Source organism: Mustela nigripes, chromosome 1, assembly GCF_022355385.1.
Source record: "Mustela nigripes isolate SB6536 chromosome 1, MUSNIG.SB6536, whole genome shotgun sequence".
Lineage (NCBI taxonomy): Eukaryota > Metazoa > Chordata > Mammalia > Carnivora > Mustelidae > Mustela > Mustela nigripes.
Window position 1 is genome coordinate 34866872 of NC_081557.1, and position 16958 is coordinate 34883829.

The following is a 16958-nucleotide window of genomic DNA, read 5'->3' on the forward strand; positions in this document are numbered from 1 at the left end:
ATATGCATAAATTATTTCCACAAAGATACCCAATAAACTGAGAATATTTATAGATTCCATGCTAGAAATGGTGGGCTGGGGCAGCTGAGGTGCAAAGGTGGCAGGGATACTTTTCAACATACCTTTTTAATCTTTTGAATTCCAAATTGTCTGACTATATAAACTTATTAAAAATTAACCATAAATGAATGCATAAGTAAATTAAATTGGGTTTAAAAAAAGTCAGTTACAAAGAAAAGCAGATTCATACGAAGATAAACCATTATAAAAATGTGGAAAACAAGGTATAAAGAAGAAATACAAATCACTCATAGTGTCATAGTAATGAGGTGACTACACTTAACTTGTAAGTGTAATTCCATCTAATTTATTTTTCCTAGTGATTTGGAGGACATACATTTTGGTCTCAATACTATTAAGGTTGTATTTTAGTTTTTACTCTAATCAAGGGTAAAACAATATGTAACTGTCTCATGACTCCATGTATGTGTGAGAAATTTCACACCTCTCCTTTTGTCCTGTTCTTCCCTCCCTCAATTCCAGGATATTTATATTTATGGTTTAGGTGCAGATTATTGTTATGGCATCAGTTTTTTTTTTTTAAAGATTTTATTTATTTATTTGACAGAGATCATAAGTAGGCAGAAAGACAGGCAGAGAGACAGAGCCTGAGCAGAGAGCCTAATGCAGGGCTCAATCCCAGGACCTGACCTGAGCCAAAGGCAGAGGCTTTAACCCACTGAGCCATCCAGGCACCCCTATTGCATCAGTTTTTATATCACATATATTTTCCATGAATAATATTTGGGCATGTACCTTTAGCTTTTTAAAATACAGCTTTATTGAGATGAAATTCACATGCTGCATAATTTATCTATTTACACAATTGATTTTTTTTAAAGTAGAGTCCATGTCCAATATGGGGCTTGAATTCACAACCCTGATATCAGAGTCACATGCTCTACCAACTGAGCCAGCCAGGTGCTCCACAAGTTTTTAAATATAGTCTCAGAGTTGTACAGTCATCATCACCATCAATTTTATAGCATTTATTATTATTATTTTTGTTAACATATAATGTATCATCTGCCCCAGGGGTACAGGTCTGTGAATCATCATGCTTACACATTTCACAGCACTCACCATATCACATACCCTCCCCAGTGTCCCTAACCCAGCCACCCTATCCCTTCCCTCCCCACCCCCCGGAACCCTAAATTTGTAAGATTAAGGGTCTCTTATGGTTTGTCTTCCTCCTGATCCCATCTTGTTTCATCTTTTCCTTCTTTACCCCCCAAACCCCCCACCCTGCGTCTCAAATTCCTTATATCAGGGAGATCATATGATAATTGTCTTCCTCCAACTGACTTATTTTGCTCAGCATAGTACTCTCTAGTTCCATGCATGTTATCACAAATGGCAAGATTTCATTTCTTTTGATGGCTGCATAGTATTCCATTATATATATATTTCCATTATATATATATATATATATATATATATATATATAATATTATATATATTTTTTGTATTTCCCTGATGCCAAGTGATGTGGAACATTTTTTCATGTGTCTGTTGGCCATCTGGATGTCTTCTTTGCAGAAATGTCTGTTCATGTCCTCTGCCCATTTCTTGATTGGATGATTTGTTCTTTGGGTATTGAGTTTGATAAGTTCTTTTTTTTTCCTTTAATTTTTATTTATTTATTTTTTATTTGACACAGACAGAGAGAGCACAAGCAGGTGGAGTAGCAGGCAGAGGGAGAGGGAAACACAGGCTCCCCCCTGAGTAAGGAGCCCAATGTGGGGCTCGAGCCCAGGACTCTGGGACCATGACCCGAGCCGAAGGCAGTTGCTTAACCAACTGAGCCACCCAGGCGCCCTGAGTTTGATAAGTTCTTTACAGATTTTGGATACTAGACCTTTATCTGATACATGTTATTTGCAAATATCTTCTCCACTTCTATCAGTTGTCTTTTGGTTTTGTTGATTGTTTCCTTTGCTGTGCAAAAGCTTTTGATCTTGATGAAGCCCTAATAGCTCATTTGCTTGCTTCCCTTGCCTTTGGCAATGTTTCTAGGAAGAAGTTGCTGTGGCTGAGGTCGAAGAGGTTGCTGCCTGTGTTTTCCTCAAGGATTTTAATGGGTTCCTTTCTCACACAGGTCTTTCATCTGTTTTGAGTCTATTTGTGTGTGTGGTGTAAGGAAATGGTCCAGTTTCATTCTTCTGCATGTGGCTGTCCAATTTTCCCAACACCATTTGTTGAAAAGACTGTCTTTTTTCCACTGGACGTTCCTTCCTGATTTGTCAAAGATTAGTTGACCCTAGAGTTGAGGGTCTATTTCTGGGCTCTCTATTCTGTTGCATTGATCTATGTGTATGTTTTTGTGCCAGTACCATACTGTCTTGATGATGACAGCTTGTAACAGAGCTTGAAGTCTGGAACTGTGATGCCACCAACTTTGGCTTTTTCTTACAAAATCCCTCTGGCCATTCGGGGTCTCTTCTGGTTCCATATAAATTTTAGGATTATTTGCTCCATTTCCTTAAAAAAAATTGATGGAATTTTGATAGGGATTGCATTAAACATGTAGATTGCTTTAGGTAGCATAGACATTTTCACAATATTTGTTCTTCCAATCCAGGAGCATGGAACATTTTTCCAATTCTTTGTGTCTTCCTCAATTACTTTTTTTAATTTTTTATTTTTTATAAACATACATTTTTATCCCCAGGGGTACAGGTCTGTGAATCGCCAGGTTTACACACTTCACAGCACTCACCAAAGCACATGCCCTCCCCAATGTCCATAACCCCACCCCCCTTCTACCAACCCCCCCTCTCCCCAGCAACCCTCAGTTTGTTTTATGAGATTAAGAGTCACTTATGGTTTGTCTCACTCCCAATCCCATCTTGTTTCATTGATTCTTCTCCTACCCACTTAAGCCCCCATGTTGCATCACCACTTCCTCATATCAGGGAGATCATATGAGAGTTGTCTTTCTCCGCTTGACTTATTACGCTAAGCATGATACGCTCTAGTTCCATCCATGTTGTCGCAAATGGCAAGATTTCATTTCTTTTGATGGCTGCATAGTATTCCATTGTGTATATATACCACATCTTCTTGATCCATTCATCTGTTGATGGACATCTAGGTTCTTTCCATAGTTTGGCTATTGTGGACATTGCTGCTATAAACATTCGGGTGCATGTGCCCCTTCGGATCACTACGTTTATATCTTTAGGGTAAATACCCAGTAGTGCAATTGCTGGGTCATAGGGCAGTTCTATTTTCAACATTTTGAGGAACCTCCATGCTGTTTTCCAGAGCAGTTGCACCAGCTTGCATTCCCACCAACAGTGTAGGAGGGTTCCCCTTTCTCCGCATCCTCGCCAGCATCTGTCATTTCCTGACTTGTTGATTTTAGCCATTCTGACTGGTGTGAGGTGATATCTCATTGTGGTTTTGATTTGTATTTCCCCCTGATGCCGAGTGATATGGAGCACTTTTTCATGTGTCTGTTGGCCATCTGGATGTCTTCTTTGCAGAAATGTCTGTTCATGTCCTCTGCCCATTTCTTGATTGGATTATTTGTTCTTTGGGTGTTGAGTTTGCTATGTTCTTTATAGATTTTGGACACTAGTCCTTTATCTGATATGTCGTTTGCAAATATCTTCTCCCATTCTGTCAGTTGTCTTTTGATTTTGTTAACTGTTTCCTTTGCTGTGCAAAAGCTTTTGATCTTGATGAAATCCCAATAGTTCATTTTTGCCCTTGCTTCCCTTGCCTTTGGCGATGTTCCTAGGAAGATGTTGCTGTGGCTGAGGTCGAAGAGGTTGCTGCCTGTGTTCTCCTCAAGGATTTTAATGGGTTCCTTTCTCACATTGAGGTCCTTCATCCATTTTGAGTTTATTTTTGTGTATGGTGTAAGGAAATGGTCCAATTTCATTTTTCTGCATGTGGCTGTCCAATTTTCCCAACACCATTTATTGAAGAGGCTGTCTTTTTTCCATTGGACATTCTTTCCTGCTTTGTCGAAGATGAGTTGACCATAGAGTTGAGGGTCTATTTCTGGGCTCTCTATTCTGTTCCATGGATCTATGTATCTGTTTTTGTGCCAGTACCATGCTGTCTTGATGATGACAGCTTTGTAATAGAGCTTGAAGTCCAGAATTGTGATGCCACCAACTTTGGCTTTCTTTTTCAATATCCCTTTGGCTATTCGAGGTCTTTTCTGGTTCCATATAAATTTTAGAATTATTTGTTCCATTTCTTTGAAAAAGATGGATGGTACTTTGAAAGGAATTGCATTAAATGTGTAGATTGCTTTAGGTAGCATAGACATTTTCACAATATTTATTCTTCCAATCCAGGAGCATGGAACATTTTTCCAATTCTTTGTGTCTTCCTCAATTTCTTTCATGAGTATTTTATAGTTTTCTGGGTATAGATTCTTTGCCTCTTTGGTTAGGTTTATTCCTAGGTATCTTATGGTCTGGGGTGCAATTGTATATGGGATTGACTCCTTAGTTTCTCTTTCTTCTGTCTTGTTGGTGTAAAGAAATACAACTGCTTTCTGTGCATTGATTTTATATCCTGACACTTTACTGAATTCCTATACAAGTTCTAGCAGTTTTAGAGTGGAGTCTTTTGGGTTTTCCATATATAATATCATATCTGCGAAGAGTGGTAGTTTGACTTCTTCTTTGCCAATTTGGATGCCTTTAGTTTCTTTTTGTTGTCTGATTGCTGAGGCTAGGACTTCTAGTACTATGTTGAATAGCAGTGGTGATAATGGACATCCCTGTCATGTTCCTGACCTTAGCCGAAAAGCTTTCAGTTTTTCTCCATCGAGAATGATATTTGCGGTGGGTTTTTCATAGATGGCTTTGATAAAATTGAGGTATGTGCCCTCTATCCCTACACTTTGAAGGGTTTTGATCAGGAAGGGGTGCTGTACTTTGTCAAAAGCTTTTTTCAGCATCTATTGAGAGTATCATATGGTTCTTGTTCTTTCTTTCATTAATGTATTGTATGACATTGATTGATTTGCAGATGTTGAACCAACCTTGCAGCCCTGGAATAAATCCCACTTGGTCGTGGTGAATAATCCTTTTAATGTTCTGTTGGATCCTATTGGCTAGTATTTTGGTGAGAATTTTCGCGTCTGTGTTCATCAAGGATATTGGTTTGTAATTCTTCTTTTTGGTGGGGTCTTTGTTTGGTTTTGGGATCAAATTGATGCTGGTCTCATAAAATGAGTTTGGTAGTTTTCCTTCCATTTCTATTTTTTGGAACAGTTTCAGGAGAATAGGTATTAATTCTTCTTCAGATGTTTGGTAGAATTCCACTGGGAAGCCATCTGGCCCTGGGCTCTTCTTTGTTGGGAGATGTTTGATGACTTCTTCAATCTCCTTACTGGTTATGGGTCTGTTCAGGTTATCTTTTTCTTCCTGGTTCAGTTTTGGTAGTTTCTACATCTCTAGGAATGCATCCATTTCTTCCAGATTGTCAAATTTGCTGGTGTATAAGTTGCTCAGAATATGTTCTTTCTCAGAATATGTTCTTGTATTTCTTTGGTGTTGGCTGTGATCTCTCCTCTTTCATTCATGATTTTATTTACTTGGGTCCTTTCTCTTTTCTTTTTGATAAGTCTGGCCAGGGGCTTATCAATCTTATTAATTCTTTCCAAGAACCAGTTCCAAGTTTCATTGATTTGTTCTATTGTTTTTTTCGGTTTCTATTTCATTGACTTCTTCTCGGATCTTCATTATTTCTCTTCTACTGGTGCGCTTAGGCTTTCTTTGCTGTTCTTTCTCCAGCTCCTTTAGGTGTGGGGTTAGGTTGTATATTTGAGACCTTTCTTGTTTCTTGAGGAAGGCTTGAATCGCTGTATACTTTCCTCTCAGCACTGTCTTTGCTGTGTCCCACAGATTTGGAACAGTTTTGTTTTCATTTTCATTTGTTTCCATGAATTTTTTCAATTCTTCTTTAATTTCCTGGTTGACCCATTCATTCTTTAGTAGGATGCTCTTTAGCCTTCATGCATTTGAGTTCTTTCCAGCTTTCCTCTTGTGATTGAGTTCTTGCTTCAGAGCATTGTGGTCTGAAAGTATGCAGGGAATGATCTCAGTCTTTTGGTACTGGTTGAGAACCTGATTTGTGACCCAGGATGTGATCTATTCTGGGGAATGTTCTGTGTGCACTAGAGAAGAATGTGTTTTCTGTTGCTTTGGGATGGAATTCCTGAATATATCAATGATGTCCGTCTGGTCCAGTGTGTCATTTAAGGCCTTTATTTCCTTGTTGATCTTTTTCTTGGATGATCTGTCCATCTCAGTGAGGAGGGTGTAAAAGTCCCCTTCTATTATTGTATTATTGCTGATGTGTTTCTTGATTTTGTTATTAATTGGTTTATATAGTTAGCTGCTCCCATGTTAGGGGCATAGATATTTAAAATTGTTAGATCTTCTTGTTGGACAGACCCTTTAAGTATGATATAGTGTCCTTCCTCATCTCTGATTATAGTCTTTGGCTTAAAATCTAATTTATCTGATCTAAGGATTGCCACCCTAGCTTTCTTTTGATGTCCATTCGTACGGTAAATTGTTTTCTACCCCCTCACTTTAAATCTGAAGGTGTCTTTGGGTCTAAAATGAGTTTCTTGTAGACAGCATATTGATGGGTCTTGTTTTTTAATCCATTCTGATACTCTGTGTCTTTTGATTGGGGCATTTAGCCCATTTACATTCAGGGTAACTATTGAAAGATATGAATTTAGTGCCAGTGTATTGCCTGTAAGGTGACTGTTACTGTATATTGTTTCTGTTCCTTTCTGGTCTACTACTTTTAGGTTCTCTCTTTGCTTCAAGGACCCCTTTCAATATTTCCCGTAGGGCTGGTTCTGTGTTTGCAAATTCTTTTAATTTTTGTTTGTCCTGGAAGCTTTTGATCTCTCCTATTTTCAATGATAGTCTAGCTGGATATAATATTCTTGGCTGCATGTTTTTCCCATTTAGTGCTCTGAGTATCTCATGCCAGTTCTTTCTGGCCTGCCAGGTCTCTGTGGATAAGTCTGCTGCCAGTTTATATTTCTACCGCTGTATGTTACAGACTTCTTGTCCCGAGCTGCTTTCAGGAATTTCTCTTTGTCACTAAGACTTGTAAGTTTTCTATTAGATGATGGGGTGTGGACCAACTTTTACTGATTTTGAGGGGGTTTCTCTGCATCTCCTGGATTTTGAGCCTGTTCCCTTTGCCATATTATGGAAATTCTCTATTATAATTTGCTCCAATATACCTTCTGCCCCTGTCTCTCTTTCTTCTTCTTCTGGAATCCCAATTATTCTAATATTGTTTTGTCTTATGGTATCACTTATCTTTCAAATTCTCCCCTTGTGGTCCAGTAGTAGTTTGTCTCTCTTTTGCTCAGCTTCTTTATTCTCCGTCATTTGGTCGTCTATATCACTAATTCTCTCTTCTGCCTCATTTATCCTAGAAGTAAGTGCCTCCATTTTTAATTGCACCTCATTAATAGCTTTTTTGATTTCAGCTTGGTTAGATTTTAGTTCTTTCATTTCTCCAGAAAGGGCTTTTATTTATCCAAGAAGGGTTTCTCTAATCTCTTCCATGCCTTTTTTGAGCCCAGCCAGCACCTTGAAATCATCATTCTGAAATCTAGTTCTGACATATTTCCAATGTCTGTATTGATTAGGTTCATAGCCATTGGTACTCCTGCTTGTTCTTTTTTTTGTGGTGAGTTTTTCTGCCTTGTCATTTTATCCACGTAAGAATATATGAATGAGAGAATAAAATCCTAAGAGGTTGCCAAGACTGCAGAAAAAATTACACTAACCAAATCAGAAGAGACCCAAAACTGGTGGGAGAAGAAAGGGTGAAAAAAGAAATAAAAATAAAAAAATAAAAAAAATTAGAAAATGTATATATTAGATTGGTAAATAGAACAGAGCCAGGATATATATATTCTTTGTGTGTGTGTGTGTGTGTGTGTGTGTGTGCGTGTATACAGATACACATAAAGAAAATATTATATTTTTTTCACACAAAGGTAAGGGTAAACATAATGAAGGGATAAAATATGACTGTAAAGATGATAAATTTTAAAAAAATTCTAAAAAAGCAATTGATAAGATAAATTGGTTTAAAAAAGAAAAAGAAAGGGGAGAGAATGTGCTCAGGCTGGAGAGTAGAACAAAGCCATATGCTAGATTTAGGGTTTATTTTGATATATTAGAAGAGATTTTATCCCAAAATTTTAAAGAGAAAATAAATTATATGTATATAAAAAATAAGATTAAATACAGTGAAGTGTTAAAATATGACTATAACAATGAAGGTTTATAAAGATTCTTTTTTGAAAGGTATTTTTAGGAAAACCAGTTAAAAATGTTAAAAGAGGAAAGAGGAAAAGTTAAACAAAATAGAATATAAGAAAATAAAATAAAAAAAAATTTTTGCTTTGCATGACTAAAGAATTCTGGGGCAAAAAGCCATGAATTCTATGTGTTGCTTTCCTCTAGTCCTGGAGTTCTGCTGTTCTCCTTGATTGTGTGCTTGGTCTTGCCTGGATGTTCTTCCTGATCTTCTGGGGAAGGGGCCTGTTGCAGTGAGTATCAAATGTCTTTGCCTGAGGTGAAATTATACCACCCTTGCCCGGGGATAGGCTATGTAATCTGCTCGGGTTCACTCTTGGTAACTTTTGTTCCCTGAATGCTCTCCACAGAGCTCTGGAAGATAGGAATGAAAATGTTGTCCTCCCAATCTCCAGCCTGGAGGAGCCAAGAGCTCGGGGCCCCACTCCTGTGTGCCCTTGGAGAAAAGTAGTCCATCCCTTCCATCTCTCTGATCTTTAGCCTCACTCTGTGCTTACTCAGCCTGTGACCAAACATTTCTGTCTCTGGCACATAGCCCTGCTTGGAGCTTCCAAACCCAGCAGATTCCTGCCACATGTTCCTATACCACTCTTTGTAGAGGAGGTAGGAGGAAGTCTTTCCAGATCTGCCACTTGTGGGTCCCTGCTTATAAAGCAGCAGTCTGACTGTGCCTTGGATCACAGTTTAAGGTAACTCCCATTTGAAAGCTCACTCCTTGGCTCTGTCTTTGTAGTCCGCTTCCCCGCTCTGATACCTGGGAACTCTGTCACACTCAGAGACCTCTGATCCTTCTGTGACTCTTCAGGACCTGAGACCACATTGTCTACATGAGGGCTCAATCCCTGCTTAGCCTCTGGAATGATGTCCCTCAGTGGAGCAGACTTCTAAAAGTTCTGATTTGTGCTATGCTGTTCCACCACTTGCCGGGAGCTGGCCCCTCCCTCTATGGTCTATCTTCCTGTTGTTTCAGACTCACTTCTCCACACATCCTACCTTTCACAAAGTTGTGAATTTTCTGTTCCTAGAATTGCTGATTTTCTTCTCTTCTATCTCCTGGTGAGTCTGTAGGTATTTGGAATGGTTTGATAACTATCTAGCTGAACTCCTGGGACCTGATGTCATTTCAGTCTGCTACTTTCTGCCATCTTGGCCCCAGCTCTTTTATAGGATTTTTAGCACCCCCAAAAGAAACCTGGTATCTATCAGCAGTCACTCTATTTTCCTCCCACTGACCCTAGCCCTAGACAACCACTAATCTACTCTCTGTCTCTATAGATGTGGTTATTCTAGCGATTTTATGACATGGTATCATATAACACATGGTCTTTTGTGGCTGATTTCTTTTACTTATAATATTTTCAAAGGTTCATCCATATTGTAGCACATATCAGTACTTTATTCCTTTTTATGGTTGAGTAAGATCCTGTTGTATAGATATACCACATTTTGTTTATGCATTCATCACTTCACAGATATTTAGGTTGTTTCCATATTTTGGCTATTATGAATAATGCTGCTATGAACATTTGTGTACATTTTTTTGTTTGAACATGTTTTCAGTACTCATGGGTATATGCTGGGTCATGTGATTACACTAGGGTTGATTTTTTAAGGAGCCATCAGACTGTTCTCCAAGGTGTCTAGACCATTTTACATTCTCATTAGCATTTTACATTCTCATTAGCATTGTATAAGGGGGCCAATTTCTCCATACTCTGGCCAACACTTGTTATCTGTCTTTTTGGTTATAACTATCTTAGTGGATATAAACTTGCCTTCAGTTTTGAAACCAAGTCTTTTAAGTAGTTTTCTGACAACAGATGAAATATGTAAAGCATCAAGTATACTAATGGCTTTATATACTAAAGGCTTTATAGAAGTCCAGAGAGAAAGGGATAAAAATCTTACTAATTTTCACCAATTGTTCTCAAGCTTTTATGTGCATTGGAATCACTTAGAAGACTTTTTGTGAATCTGTATTATTGGGTCCTACCCAGAGCTTCTAATTCAGTGGAATTGCAATGGGTGAGAAAATTTACATTTGTAACAAGTTTCTATATGTTACTGTTGGTCTAAAGACCACATTTTTGGAACCATTGATTTAATACACATGATGGTAATGCTTACTTTGAGCCCAGCTTCTTCCTTAAGTGTATTACGTATGTTACTTTATGTAATCTTCACACAGGTATGCTCCACTATTAGATCATTTTACAGATGAAGAAATTGAGTCATGGAGAGATTAAGTAACTTGCTCAAGGAAATTGATTATATAAAGCTTAAGAAATTTTCTCAAGATCACATATCTGAAATTAGTGGAGCTGATACCTGGTTTGGTTCTAGTATTTATGCTCTTAATCACTATGTATTGCTGCTATACATAAAGTTAATTCATATGGTATACATGTTTATTGAGTGAAAACTTGAGAATAATCCATTTCTTGCAAATTTGGGATGCTTAGTTCCAAGAAAGAATTCTTTTCTTTCAAGACAATAATCTAAAAAATCAAGGATTTCCTCAGTGTGCTTATATCTACTAATTCATTCATTACTGTGTTCAGTTACTCTCAAAGTTCTTTTGTGTTTATGATTCAGTTTTATGTAACATAGAACTACTGTGAATTATAATTTTTATGTTAACAAGTATTGTTGAATATCTAAGTAATTGTTATGATCTTGGAGAGTGCCTGAAATTCTCTGGGCCTCAGTTTCTTCATCAAACTATGCCTTTATAATTTGGATTTAGTTGTCCTTTTATAAAATTCAGATGGCAATCATTTCTTAGTTGAGAGGGGAATTTAGTTAAGTGGATGCAATTTCCTGTTTTAAGATTTTCTCCTTTGACATTTTCTCAACTTTGGAAGTTACTGATAGAAAAAGTCAGAGTTGATCAAGCTTTCTTTGAGACCTTTTTTTTTTTTTTAAATGAACATTTGTGTTTGTGATTGTGATTTTGTATTCCTTACCTATAAATTGCTCATAATTTCTTACACAGTTTTTCCCATTTTGTATTAGTACTTCATAATTTTTTAGTTTACTAATGTGCAATCATTTAAACTGGTCTGAAGTTTCTAAAGTTTGTAGTACCTCAAATATTTTGTGATATACCTTGATTGTATACATACTAAGTTCAGAACACTTTACTAAACAGTTTTAGAACATAGGTTTGAAAGAGACACACTATATTTTCTGCCGTAGAAGAATTTACATTTTAATTGTAACAGTTTTAATTCAGTTTACTAATTAGTAAAGCATATCTGGAAAATTCATCAGACTTGGGCATGGACAAAAGTGATTACTGGATTTCCTTTCAGGGAAATGCTGAATGTCTAGAGACCCTGAAAGGTTTATCTGATTCTAAGTAAGTGTGCACTTTGGATCATCTTTGATCGACCAGGCTATTTTATAACTCTAAGGATAAAATTTAAATTGTAGAAAACAAAACATTGCAAACATTTTCTGCTTTTGACACTGCAAATGATTCTTGTTCTTGGCAATACAAATGGGTTTTGTCCAGGAGAAAATATAAATTTCTATAAGTCAGACTCTACAATTTGGTTTTCACTTCTTTCTGATTTTCTCCTTAATTAATAAGGAAATGAAATCTGACAGGTAACATTTTGATTCATGGTCTTTTAATATTTACATGAGAATCATGATTTTATAATTTTGGAATTTATGCTTTAGAATTTTTATCTACTTATATAATGCATATGTAGTTAAATATAAATATATATGAATTTATAAGACATACCATTATATATGCTGAAAAGTAGTAAGACAGCACTAATTTTTTTAGACTAAGAGTGATATTTTCCCTTATCACAAATAAAGCATGTACATGCAAGATGAACTAAAATATATTCATAAACAAGAAGAAAATTAAAAAATAAAAACATTTTATGGCCTCAACATCTAGAAATAATCACTGTTAAGACCTTGGGATACAGTATTTCTGACTTTTTTTGTATTTATGTAGCTTTTTTCTTAAGTAGGATAATACTATGTCCTATATTGATTTAAGCCTTTTTGTTTTAACTCAAAAGTATATAAATGAGCACCTTTTTGACATTTTGTTTTTGAAGATTGTATTTAGCATTTCTAGGGAGAGGGGGCTAACAAAGGTTCTTGTTATCAAGAACTAATTCTAATTAGTTCTAATTAGAACTAATTCAACTAATTACTAATTACTTAGTAGGTAACATGTCATTATTTTTAACATGACAACATGTTAAAATTGGCACATGAAACCACCATGTGTAGAAGAAATTAAAGCAAAACTGTTTGAATACTTTACAAGAGGTAGCCACTCTGTTAGGGATCTTCTCCCTGTACACACATCATGATTAAATATTTTTTGGTTTGTTTTTGTTTTTGTTTGTTTTGTTTTTTAAAAAGAAGCTGGTAGGGGTACCTAGGTGGTTCAGTGACTCAGCTCAGGTCTAGATCCAAGGTTGTGAGTTCAAGCCCTATGTTGGGCTTCATGCCAGGTTATTGAGGAACTGAGGGTGGGGAAGAATTTAAGACTACAAAGGAAAGGAAGCCAGGAATATCAGTATAGGAAAGCAGTCCTATCCTAGCTGTTAACATTTAAAAAGCCCTTTCAAGGACTAAAGAAATAAAGGCTACAAATGTCTGCAGCTTGAAATGGCTTTTATACTTTTGAACCTGTTATGAAAGCTTTTCTTAGAATTCTTTCCTCCCCCTCCTCCAAAACAAAATAGTTTTAAAAAAGAAATTAAACAGGAAAAGACCAGATAAAAAGGATGTTGCCACATAGTCTATTTTAAATTTTGGAGCCAGAAGAATAGCTTTTTGAAAAAAAAAATTGAACAAAGAATTGCCATATTTGAAAGTCTGAAGGAAACAAAGAGAATAAGTTGTTTTATTCTTGAATCTTGTGAATTGCTAGCAGTTGAAATGTAGGTGCAATTCCAGCAGGGATCAACACCTCTTGATTTTGTTGCTCTTACACTTGTTTACAAACGTGTTAGAAAAAGTAAAAGAGAAAGAAGCAATATATACCCAGACCATTCTGTTTTTAATACAGTATTTGGTTGAACACAAAGGTTTTGTATCTATCTTCATAAAGAGTAACATTTACTTCATAAAGAGTAATAGTTCAACATTTAAAAAAAATGTTGAAAGGACATGGATTGCCAATCCTTATAAAGTTACTCACCAAAAAGCTAGGTATGACTTTCCTCCCTTATTTTATGATTTATTTCTTATTATAAATGAAATGGAAAAATAAATGACAGACATGTAGTGGCTTACAGATTTTATCCTTTTAGCCTTATAAACCATCAAGATTGCAGAGGTATTTCCAGTCTCTCTAATGGAGTCTAACTCTACTTAAATTAAAAACTTTTAAAAGTCCTGCAATGTGATATGGAAGTTCTGAATTTTAGTCCCATCACTTCTATTAATTTAGTCATGGCACAGTCACCCAACCTGTCTCAGAGTCAACTAGTTTATTCTGTTTTTTCCATCTCTAAAGCTCTGTAATTCTGTGAATTTTAAAAAGTGAAAGTAATGTTAAGGATAAAATTTTCCTAAAGAAAAATTCTCAACAAATATTCTTAAATTCAAAATGATGTTTTCTTAATTGGTAATATAAAACAAAATTTTAGTATACCACAGAATTTTTTTGACCACCTAATTTTTTTTCTTTTGAGCCCAATTTCATTGTTTTTTAATATTAGAAGGGCTACTGCTCCTTCTACATTTGGCAAAAATGGAGTACATGGGTGGCTCAGGTCATGATCCCAGTGTCCTAGGGTCGAGCCCCACATCGGGCTCCTGCTCAGTGGGAAGCCTGCTTCTCCCTCTCCCACTCCCCCTGCTTGTGTTCCCTGTCTCACTGTGTCTCTCTCTGTCAAATAAATGAATAAAATCTTAAAAAAATTTTTTTTATGTATATTAGTTTCAGGTGTACAATATAGTGATTCAACAATTTCCTATATATTATAAAATGCTCACCACAGCATACTCCCCATTTGTTACCACATAGTTAATACAATGGTACCGACTATATTTGCTATGCTGTACATTTCAGCGCTGTGACTTATTTATAACTGGAAGTTTGTACAGATTAATCTTCTTCATCTATTTTTTCATTGAAATATAATGGACATATAGAAAAGTGCACAAAGCATAATTGTGTAGTTCATTGTTACAAAATGGGTATATCTATATAACCACTGCCCACATCAAAAAATAAAATATATTTAGTGCCCCTTATGTCTTCCTTCCCTCCCAGTGACTATTCTCTTTTTCCCCAAAGATAGCTATCTTGACTTCAAAGAACATGCATTAATTTTCCCTGTTTTATTGTTAAAATGTAAATCAAGTCATATTAAAAATTATAAGACTTTATTTGAGTGAAATTTGATTTGAATCAGGCAACATCCAATCTAGCAGATAAAATGGAGCTTTGAGGAGCTATACAAAATGAAAGACTTTTATAGGCAGAAGGGAGCAAGAACAAGGACGTTTTATTAGCAAAAGCTGGATTACTTCTGGCAAGGTCACTTTCTTTTAGGGTATGCAGGGGACCTATCAGGCAGATTACCTCACTGGTGCTGACCAGGTGATTTTTTTTTTAAGATTATTTATTTATTTGAGGAGAGAGAGAATGAGAGAGAGAGCATGAGAGGAGAGAGGTCAGTGGGAGAAGCAGGCTCCCTGCTTAGCAAGGAGCTTGATGTGGGACTTGATCCTGAGACTCCAGGATCATGACCTGAGCTGAAGGCAGTTGCTTAACCAATGAGCCACCCAGGTGCCCTGACCAGGTGGTTTTTGATTAACTGGTTTAAGATTCTGAGGGGTGCCTGAGTGGCTCAGTGGGTTAAGTGTCTGCCTTCGGCTCAGGTCATGATCTCAGGGTCCTTGGATTGAGCCCCCACATCGGGCTCTCTGCTCAGCAGGGGGCCTGCTCCCCACTCCCCTCCCTGCCTCTCTGCCTACTTGTGATCTCTCTCTCTGGCAAATAAATAATTAAAAAAAAAATTCCATTTCTGAAAGGTCAAAGCTCTAATTAAGTCAGGGCACCTAGGTGGCTCAGCCATTTAACCATCTGACCTTGGCTCAGGTCATGATCTCTGGGTCCTGGGATGGAGCCCTGAGTGAGGCTCTCCACTTAGCAAGGAGTCTGCTTGTCCCTCGTCTTCTGCTCCTTGCCCCACAATGCTCTCTCTGTCTCCCTCTCAAATAAATAAAATCTTTAAAAAAAAAAATCTATCCATCTGAGAGAGACAGAGAGAGAGAATTGGCAAAGGGAGAGAATATCAAGCAGACCCCCCACCAAGGGCTGAGCCTGACCAACCCTTGGTCACTCAACTGACTAAGCCATCCAAGTGCCCCAATAAATAAAATCTTAAAAAAAAACCCTGTAATTAAGTCTTGGTTTAGTGATGTGAGGCTTAGCATAAGTGACTCAATTTGGGGGCCGTTGTCTTGTTTTTAACATGAACTTTATTTAAATAGACCCAGATAGTATACTGAGGTACCTGGGTGACTCAGTCAGTTAAGTGTCTGCTTTCAGCTCAAGTCATGACTCCAGTGTCTTGGGATCAAGGCCCACACTGGGCTCCCTGCTAACTGGGGAGCCTGCTTCTCCTCTCTCCTACACCCCTTGCTTGTGCTCTCTTTCTCTCTCTCTGTTAAATAACTAAAATCTTAAAAAGAAAAAAAAAAGAACCAGACAGTATGTATTCTTTTGAATCTAGCTTTTTTTTTTTTTTAACTACACAATATTATATTTGTGTGGATCATCACTGTCATTATGTAGTAGTGGTTGGTTCATTTTATTTCTGTATAGTATTCTACTGTATGAATTCACCTATTGATAGGTCTATGGATTTCTGGTTTGGGACTAGTATGAATAATGCTGCTGTAAGATTTTGTGTAAGTTTTTTTTTATATAAATGTGCATGCTTTACTGTTGGATATATGCTTAAGAGTAGAAAATAACATGAAAAGCTTTTCCAAAGTATATGTACAAATTTATATTTCCACTTGCTCAGGCCATAGAATTTTACCATTTCCTTTATGATTATCAAAATGAATTGATCTCTAATATGAAGCATTTGAATTTTCCCAAGAGAAAATTGGTATGTGGACACTGATTAAACTTATTAAATCTTATTTTTTTTTAAATGTCATAGCCCTACTCTTTGGTGACTAGGACTCTGGAATTTCTCACTACCTATTATTTGATACATGGAAAAGCAATCGATTTTTTGCTAACTTTTGTTCCCTCAGAGAACTAAGAGTGGTTGGAAAAAGAAAACCTCAAAATCATTGAACTGTTTTTTTCATTTTCTTTTTTTACTCCCTTGGCTAAACTAAGCAGTGTTCTAATAATAAACTCCTTTAGCTGTCATAACATTCTTGAATAATATAGTACTTTCTGCTTTGAGCAGAGAAGAGATTAGTATTTATTTTCTATTCCTATGATGTTTCTCCCTCCTTCGTTCTCTCTCTTTCTCTTTGTGCTAATTCTTATATAAAATATTCTATATTTTCATTTAAGGACCTTGCTGTGGTCTGTCCACCCAC